General features: G+C 41.7%; 1 non-coding gene across 1 annotated transcript; it reads left to right on the forward strand.

Moving 5' to 3' along the window:
* The first annotated feature begins 5,688 nt into the window (after positions 1 to 5,688).
* On the forward strand, positions 5,689 to 5,762 carry TRNAI-GAU. The gene has a single exon. It is a non-coding gene; the product is annotated as a tRNA-Ile (tRNA).
* Positions 5,763 to 9,650: the final 3,888 nt, after the last annotated feature.

Raw genomic sequence — 9,650 nt, forward strand, 5'->3', positions numbered from 1 at the left:
GGAGAGGAAAGTAAAAATATAGGAACATAGCCCCGTGAGAGAGTGGGGTAAACTGACTGAGTAAACTAAATGGCCAGGAAGCTGTGTCCAGAGAGGAATGTCCGAAATTGTGGTCTTACAGGTGGAGAGAGTTTGGGGTCCTGAAAAGTAGGTGTCCACAGTGGTCCACAGTAGGTCCATGGAGAAGTAGGTGGCTGAAGTGGAGGTCAAAGAGCTTCAAGATCAGGGTGTCGAGGGGCGGACTGTTCACACAGATATTGACTTTGCCCAGAATGTATGGTAGGACTTGGGGTGGTTGGAAGAATGGGCCCACTGCCAAAGTCTGGTGAATACAGAGGCAAATCTAAGAGACCAATAGATGAGAGCAACAGGGAAGGTTCATGAGCAGTTGAACTTATAGGTCTCAAAAGAAACAGGAATTTCTGTTTAGTTTGTTGTTTCTGTTTTTGTTTACGAGATGGTAGAGGAGCTGGCTTTGGAGAGTGTAGAAGAAACTGGTCCTGCTGTACCACGAAGTGTGGGAGCATGAGCTGCAGCCCGCTCAAGCAGCAGCTGGGGTCATGGTCTCTTCACTGATGAACCGGATTTCCCTTAAGGCAAAGTCACAAAAAGACCATTTTATGAAAGGATTGAGTCCGTAGGCAAATTGTTGAAATAGGAAATGTGAATTCCAGAGAACTTGAAGGGAGTCATTGAAGCATGTTAGAATTAGCTGCAGCACAGGGTTGAAGAGACAGTGAGTTACAGCGAGTCCCAAGGGTTCCGTGGGCACCCAGAACACTCAGAATTTATTTTGGCCTGCATGTGACATCCTGAAGCTACTACATGGGGCTCAGATTTTAATTGGGGTTTTTTTCTTCCTCGTGGTCCCCAGGGATGATATAACAGTCAGTGGTGATAGGGACAACCTCATTGTGGCTTCCGGTTCCTTGATACCTTCTTTTTAGCCCACTTGATAACAATCATGATGATAATAATAATGGTGATGTTGTCAATTTAGAAAATACTTACTTAATGTGCTGAATGCCTACTATGTGCCAGGCACCTTCCTGGGTGCTGGGAGCAGTTCAGGCATGACAAAGTTGTTGCCCTCACAGAACTTACATTCTATTGGATGGTCAGACCATGAATAAGGAACAAAAAAAGAAATACATACAAAAGGCTGGGGAGCTGTATTGCAAAAGAAAGTCAAGCGAGGTAAGTGCAAAGATGGTGATGATGATGTGGGAGCGGAGGGGACTATGTTAGAGTAGTCACAGGAAGTCTCTCTGAGCAGAGACTTGAATGATGAGAAGGAGCCAGCCATGTGAAGACACAGGCGAAGAGTATTTCGGATCAAGGGCATAGCAAGTGCAAAGGCCCCGTAGGAGAGAAGAAGAGTGGGATGTTTGAAGAACCACAAGAAGTTCATTATGGCTGATAAGAGGTCTTGCTAACTTCAAGACCTGAAAACATCCCATTTTGACCACCTGCTGCTGAGCATGAGGTTGTAGGGACTCCACGGTTTTACTGTGTAAGGACCTGCATCTCCCAGAGCTGGTCTAAGACGTTGAGGGAGCAACAGGCTACCCTGGGGGAAGGAGGAGGAGAAACTGAGGAATCCTTGCCACACATTGGATGAGAATGAACTTGCTTGGTAGGTGCGAGGCCATGTTGGTCCCAGATCTATTACACAGTCACAGTGGAGATGAGGAAGTGCCATTGCCATTTTCAACATTTTCTTATATGAAAACCATTTATCATCAACTGGGGATTTGCCTAGGACCTTTGGCTTGGGCTATTCCATGAGGTAGCATTTGGCCAGCAACATAGTTGGCAGAACAGTGGCATGAAATAGAGGATTTAATTTTTCCATGAGAAAGTCATATCTTGGGACTCAAGCCAGGAGAAGCCAAAGACCAAAAGGAAGTAAGAACAGTGTGTCATGGGCAGCACAAAATATGGGATGCTAGATACATACCTATCTCAGTGGGGATGGTCTCACCGACTACTGGCTTTTCTAATCATAAAGCTTTATGTTTGTGAGACCCCTTGAGTCCCTGAGACTGTCATTACTTTAATCCAAAAGCAGGTGCCTACACCTTGAGCCCTAAAGGGATGAGAAACACTCTAAGACTGAGGACCATGAGCCTAAATTTGCTAATAAAGTTGTTTTCTTTATCGTAGACACTTGGTCTAGCAATTCACGTAGCCACAGAGGATGGTGGATGTGGGAATCCAGCCATGGTAGCTGTGCAAATGTGTAAGCTTTATTGGAAGGTCACCTTGGTAATGCCCGGGTTTCTGGAATTCAGGTCAGTTTAGCATAAAACATGGACTCCCCCCTCACAACCCCTTCTCCCCAACCACCCCAGGCCTTCCTCAAAATGTATGTGAGGTTAGACCTTTCACCTCCAGCCCCTGAAAAAGGTATGCATTGGGTGAATGGTCCCTGCCCCCCACCTCAGAATTCTATAGAGTACATCAAAGCCTTTGGCTAGGCGAATGCAGGAAAAAGCCAGCTACCTCAGCAGGGTAGAAAGCGGGGTCTCAGGGCATGTTCATATTTAGTCTCCACCAGAATACTTTTTATTTTGCAGCTGGTCAGTACAGGGGATCAAACTCCAGACCTTGGTGCTATCAGCACCACTCACTAACCAACCAAACTACCAAACTAACTGGCCAGCCTCCATCAGAATTTTTAATGACACTTCACCACAAACCACGAGGATCCTTGCAATGACTATTTCAGCTGCCTTCCACAGCTCACGGAGTATCTTCATGTTCTGCCTCCCATCCTTCTGTTGAAACCTTTCTTTTCCGGTCTGGTCTTCCTGGTTTTGATCCCATTGGCTCACATTCAAATTTTCCCTCTCTGACGATTGGCCTTGAGTTGGCATCTCCCCAGGATGTCGCCTCTCAACTTGGCTGTCTTAGCACTACGCTCTGCAGTTCTCAGTAAATATTGCTCTTCCTATGCCCATCTCAGGCCCCACATACCAAAGCTCAGGTACCCCATTTCTTTGAGGAAGTTGTAATTATAGTGCTTATTAAAATTATTTGTTTACATGTTGGCCTCCTTCAACTTGCCTGTGAGTCCCTAAGGGGCAATAGACCTGAAAGCTGAGAGATCAGCTTCATCATCTATAAAAAGAGGACTAAAAATACCTTTCCTGCCTACCTTATAGGGTTCTCCTGAGGATAAGAGGAGACAAATTTCAGAAAATCACTCTGGTAAGGTGTAAAATGTCATAAAAATGTGATGTTGTCACCTAAACTACTACTGATTAGGTATTGAGTCCTATAATCTGTCCCCTGCCTACTCAACAAATTCAACTCTAGCCAGTCCCATTTCCTTCAGTGTCCAGCAAGCTCTCCATGGCATTTGGAGTGGTCGTTGGTTGAAGAAGGCAGCTGATTCTGAGAAATAACCTTACTGTAGTCAAGATCTTCATAACCACCACACTCATCTTCCTCTACTATCTGAATACAGGTAGTGCAAAAGTACAATAGAAAAGAGGACTAAAAAGAGCTGATACACCCACCATGACCTAGCCAGAGTGCTAGCTACACCTCACACATAGCCTGCCTTCCTCCTAAGCAGGCCTTGACTTTGAACCAGAAAAGTCATGTTTTGGTGGTAATAGGGCAGTTTATTTTCATACTTTAAAATGATCTGAAAAATACCAGGAATAGAATCAAATTAGTAATATGATTCTATTGCCCTAAAGTGAGATTCCAAAGGGAAGCAGGGCAGACCATCCTGTTTAGAAGGTTCTAGCTAGCAGCTCCTCAAAACCTCATCTCACTAAGTTTGTGCCTCTTTAACAATAGGTAGTTATTATTATTAACTAGTTTTTAATTGTTCAGTATATGCCAGAAGTTTTTTGTAACAACCATATGAAGTACTATTATTATTCCCCTTTTATACATGAGGAAACTGAGGCTGAAAGGTGTTAACCTGCCCAAGTCAGAGCTTAGTTGTATGCCAAGGTTTATTTGACTCCAAAGCCTAGCTCATAGGCACTGCATTTAGTGGGCCCTGACTGTAGAGTTTCTGGTGACTTTGTCCTCATGAAGATGCCTCCTCTGTGATTGTCTCTCCTCTGAACTGACAACCTTCTCACTAAGCCTCTTAGTCTCTTAGCATCTTTTCTACCCATTTTGCAGAATTCCCATAACCTTTGTCTCAGGAATCTCCATTGCACTGAACTCCTCCCACCCCTGTGTCTACCTGGCTCACATATAGGCTGGCTCTCTGCTGCCCCCTCCTGGCCTAACTCAGGACCTTTCCCAGTGGCAGCTACACCGAAAGGTGTGTTTCCTCCCTTATTTGCAGCCCCAATCCTAGCTTGCCCAGCTAGCCCACTAACCAGCAGGTCTATGAGTAAGAATGATTCATCTGACTATCTTACAACTGACCTTAACAAAGCTTTCCCAGACTCTGAGACTGGCATCTGTTTTAGAAGTTGCACATTTCAACAACACATCTTAAGATCGCCTTTTATTCTGCATTGATAATTAAACGGCAAGGTGACAAAGTGACTAGGGTATTTTGTTCTCAATGGACATTGGAAACACTCAACAATTCAAATTGCTTTGCAATAAATTTTGAGACTCGCTGAAAAACTGAATAGAATATCAAGGAAGCTTGTCTTGTGTTTAGATGCTGTGTTGAGAATTACTGAGAGAAAGCACTTTCTGAGCAGCGCACCTACAAAGCATGTGCAGAATTGCTCTCACCAGACTCTTGTCCTTGATATGATAGGCAATGTTAGGGTGACCAATGGATTGCAGGAATGTTGACTAGGATGCACTAGGTCTTACCTAGGAAGCACTCTCGAAATTTTTCCTTTGTATTCAAAATGAAGTCCTCAATGCAGTCATTCTGGAAAAGGTCAGACATTCAACAGGATCTGAGACAGCCAGCATGGCTGGAAGAGTTTTTTTATTTAAAAGAACTTCTAAAGAACACTGGTCCAGAAGTCAGAGGATCGGGGTTCTAATTCCAGCATTGCCACTAATTAGAAGTGAAGTTTTTGCAAGTGAGAGGAGAAAAGTTAGGACGGTGATAGAGATCTACCTAACTACGGAAGCCATAGGGATACCGATTTTTAGTTCAACATAGCAGAAGAACATTCTAATAAATTAGAATTGTTCAACAAAGGAAAGGTATCACTCACGAAGCAGCCAGGTCTCTCTTCATGCGCAAGGTTAAAACTGTAGCTGGGTCACCTGTGAGGCAGGTGACAGAAATAAATTCTTGCATCAGCAGAAAAATTAGAATAGACCGTTTCTAAGGCTTTGTATGCACTCAGCACTTAGCACTAAGCACAGTGCCTAGCACTTAGTAGGTACCCAGGAAAAGTTTGTGGTAGGAAAGAAAGAAGGGAGGGAGAAAGGAAGAAAGGAATGGATCTCTTCTCACTCCTTTACTCAATAGAATGTGGCAGGGCTATAAAGAAATCAAAGCAAGCACACATAAATTCTATCTTTTTAAAATCGTTACTGTGAAAAGAAGAGTAATAGATGCTAGAGGACAATCGTATTAGATAAAACTGTTTTAGTACGATATAAAATAATAATGCTAGACAACATTTATCAAGCACTTAACACATGCCAGGTGCCATACTACAACCTATCTAAATCCTCCTATCAAGCCCATGAGGCAGGTTCTCTTACTTCAGAAAAGGTAAGCCACTTGGGGCTGGCCGGTTAGCTCAGTTGGTTAAAGTGTGGTGTTGATAACACCAAGGTCTAGGGTTCGATCCCTGTACTGGCCAGCTGCCAAGAGAAAAAAGAGAAGGTAAGCAACCTTCTCAAGGCCTCATAACTAGGAAGAGGTAGAATTAGGAAATGAACCCCTGTGCGTGCGTGTGTGTGTGTGTGTGTGCGTGTGTGTGTGTGTGTGTGTGGACTCTGAAGCCTGTGCTGGTAGCCTCTAATGCCGCCTCTCCACTTCAGTATATGGTTATGAGTTATTTTGTTCATAATGAAATTATTTTAAAATAGGTAATACAATGCAAAAGGTTAAAAAAAAAAAGAGTGAAAGTAAGTCTAAAAAAAATAGTCTCTCTCCCACTCCTGTCCCTCAGCCACCCAGTAACATGCCCAGGGGACAACCCCTATTAAGAGTTGCTTAAATTTTTTTTTTATTTTTATAAAACTGTGATTTGACATTGCATCATTTCTTACTCTATCCAAACCTGAACCATCTTATGGATTTCTTCTCTAATTTTTAAATTTCTCTTGTGTAAAACATTCTTCAAAATTGATCCCTTAGAAAACATGATAAAAACAGCTCATAGTGCATTGCCAATGCTAATGCTTTTTAGACATTAATTGTTCAATTTAGCTAATCAAGCTTCCTGATATAGTATATTCTAATTCTTTTACATTTTCTATTTTAATGATGTAACTTATTTTTACAATAAGATGGAACATCTGTCTGATGAAAAATGGGCCATTATTATTCATCTTAAGCCACGAAGCATCGTTCAACAATTCTGAACTAATGGCCATTACATCAAATAGGTTTTACTTTAATCATTATTTCTAATACATGTGAAATTAATACACAGTGTTTGTCATTACTGAACATTAGAATTTAATTCTAGAAGAAGCAATTAATGTCTATCAGAAGTTTTTTGAAATATGATTATCAAATACTCGACTAATGAATCATTTGCATATCTGAAATTATAACCTAAACATTAAGCACTCTTGTGATAGGATGCATTAGTCTTAAGAATGAAAAAGAGAGAGATTTCAGATATTAAATTATATACATTGTCCACTTCTCTGCCAGCTCAGAATTTTTTCTAAAGAAAATTTATTTCTGAAAGAACAGTCAAACAGCTTCAAGAGAAGGCACTTGTGGTGCTTTTCTCTCTCTTTTTTTTTATGTACGTAAAAAAGAAAGTAGTTTAGAAGACCTGAACCTCTTGATAAAAAAAGAAAACATGGTTAATTGTCAAATTCAATCTCTATACAGAAAAATGCCATCCATTTCCAAATGTTGCTTGTAAACTCTCTCAGCAAAGGGGCAAAGAATAATGCACTGTATTTCCCCTGCAGTGTTATATGGCACATTCACCTTCAAGAGCATATGCTGCTCTTTTGAAATATGCAGACTCCCCCCTCATTGTACAGGGCCTCTGTGAAAAGATTGAGGGCGCCACAGAATTAACATATGAATAGGCTAACATACCTCCCAAGAAGCTCCTGCACGAGGGGGGGCACAAAAGGAGGCGATCTTTTTATTCATTTTGCAGTTAATGAAGAGCAAGAGGACCTTTTCTGACCAATTTTCTTGGACGTTCAGAATTTAAACTTAAAATGGTGAATATAGAAAACGACTATATAAACCTGAATGCTCCTGCATAACCAACCCAGCTCACTAAAATATGTAAATGTCTAATATCTGAAAGAGTAATTGCTGGTATTAATATTAATAATTGAAAGCTGATAAAGTTGATCATCACCGTTCTTGCATATTGGCTACTTAATTCAGGTCACTTTAGCAAAAATGCTTTATCTGGAAGAGGTGGACCTTCAGGATTAGGTTCGTGTTCTAGATGTGGGGGCATGGCCAGGGGGGTGTTGAGATAGTATTTCTGGGGAACGGGACCTAGAAAGTAGGACTGAAACCAGGAGCTCAGCCCAAAGGGATAAGGCTAGATTGGGCAGGATTACTGTCAGCAAAGGTCCAAGCAGAGCTCAAAACCCATTTGCTAAGGCGATTAGGGAGCCTGCTGCTCCTCTATTCAGCTCTAATATAAGGTTCCATATATCTTTCCTACCTAGAAACAAGAGTAAAATGTCACTTCCCCTGGAAGCCACCTCCCCTGACCTCCACAGCTGGGTTAGATGCCATCCTCTTTGCTCTCACAGCGCCCAGTACCTCTTACAATATTACATAGAAATTCTAGCACTGTGCATGGAAATGCTTCCACGTCTTTCTCCCTCACCGTGTTGTGAAAGCTCCATGAGGGTCACAGCCACGTGCACACTGTTCTTTGCTATGTCCAGAGTCTAGTACAATGAATGCCAAGCAGATAATTGATGTTCAGTAAATATTTGCTGAATAATGAAAAGTTTGGTTCTAGGTGGAAGTTCAGCTGATGTCATTGCCATAGTTAGGGGGCTGGCAAGTTGCTTCATGGGACAGATATGTTGATGAGTCCCTCCCTGTCCATGGAGCAGTCAATCTCTTGGACCAGACCACCAGCCGCCATTCTGGTTTGGGGTGATGCTTTCTGCTGGAGCTGCACTGTACAGCATGGTGTGCCTGGAATTAGAGTGAAGGGAAGCAAGGTGGGTGCACAAGCAGATGAGAACAAATAGATGAAACTAGGGTAAGAAATAACCTGGGCTCTAAGTGAGGTGGGATGGGGTGGGGGGTGGAGAGATTCCATGAAACAAAACCAGTAGAGACAGGAGGCTGAAAATTTGATTTAAGATGGGAGTCCATCTTCAACTGTGGCCCACAGACCAAATCTAATCCTCAGCCTATTTTTGTACACCCTAGAATCTGGGAACGGTTTTTACATCATTAAATGGCTGTAAAAACATAATAAGAGTGTGCAATAGAGATGGTATGTGGCCCACAAAGCCTAAAATATTTGCTATCTGGTCTCTTACAGAAAGTTTGCCAGTAGATGATTTAAGTGAATAAAAGAAAGAGACCAAAAGCGACTGCACCCACAGGCTCAGACAAGCTCATCCACACACATATGCACACACGCGCGTGCACACAAATACACTGTCATAATGAATACCATTTTGTTGTAATTTGAAAATAGCAAAGGAATTTTGATGCCCCATGACGTTTGTGAAAATGGGGATTAACCCATTTGTATTCTTTGGCAATTAAACTAACCATAAATATAATTTTTTGTAAGGCACTATTTCAATGTATTTTTTGAAGACTGATTTTTCTCTTCTCCAACCTCTCAGAGATGGGTGTCTTATCCAGACTTTGCTGTAATCATTCTGTTTGCCCTTGGACCTTTACCTAATTACGAGAATTTTGCACCTCCTGAGAAGAGCCTGCATAATGTGAATATATTTGAAAGATAATAACTTTGATTTGATCTCATTCAGTACTGTTCTTTAAAATACAGTCATAGAATGTTTCAGAGCTGTAAGATATTTCAGAGATCATGTCATCCAAACCTCTTGTTTTGCTGAGAGGAAAACGGAGATTAAGTAATTGATCTGAGGTTTTAAAATACAGTCAGAGCAGAGTAAAACCCAGAAATCTTAGTTCCGAGCTGCCTCACACTGATGCTTACACATAGTACTGTTCCTCCCCCAGACTCCTAGAGGGCAGGCCTGTGTCTGTTTTCTCTCTCTCCCCAGTGCAGAGCCCACTGCCTGGCATGTAATCAGTACCAAAATGTTTGTTGAATAAATGAACGAATGATAATCATAGCTAACATTGACTTCGTGCTTACCATGTGCCAGGCACTATGCCAAACACATTTACATGCATTATCTCATTTTACCCTCGCAACAACCCTATGAGTAGGCTTTATCCTATTTTTATTCCATGCATGAGGAAAGTAATGTACAGAGAGGTGCAATGACTTGCCCAAAGTCACACAGCTAGGAGGTTGTGTTAAAGCCAATGTTTTTTTTTTTTTTTTTTTTTTTTTTTTTTTTTTTTT

Source organism: Galeopterus variegatus, unplaced genomic scaffold (genome assembly GCF_000696425.1).
Source record: "Galeopterus variegatus unplaced genomic scaffold, G_variegatus-3.0.2 Scaffold5743, whole genome shotgun sequence".
Classification (NCBI taxonomy): Eukaryota; Metazoa; Chordata; class Mammalia; order Dermoptera; family Cynocephalidae; genus Galeopterus; species Galeopterus variegatus.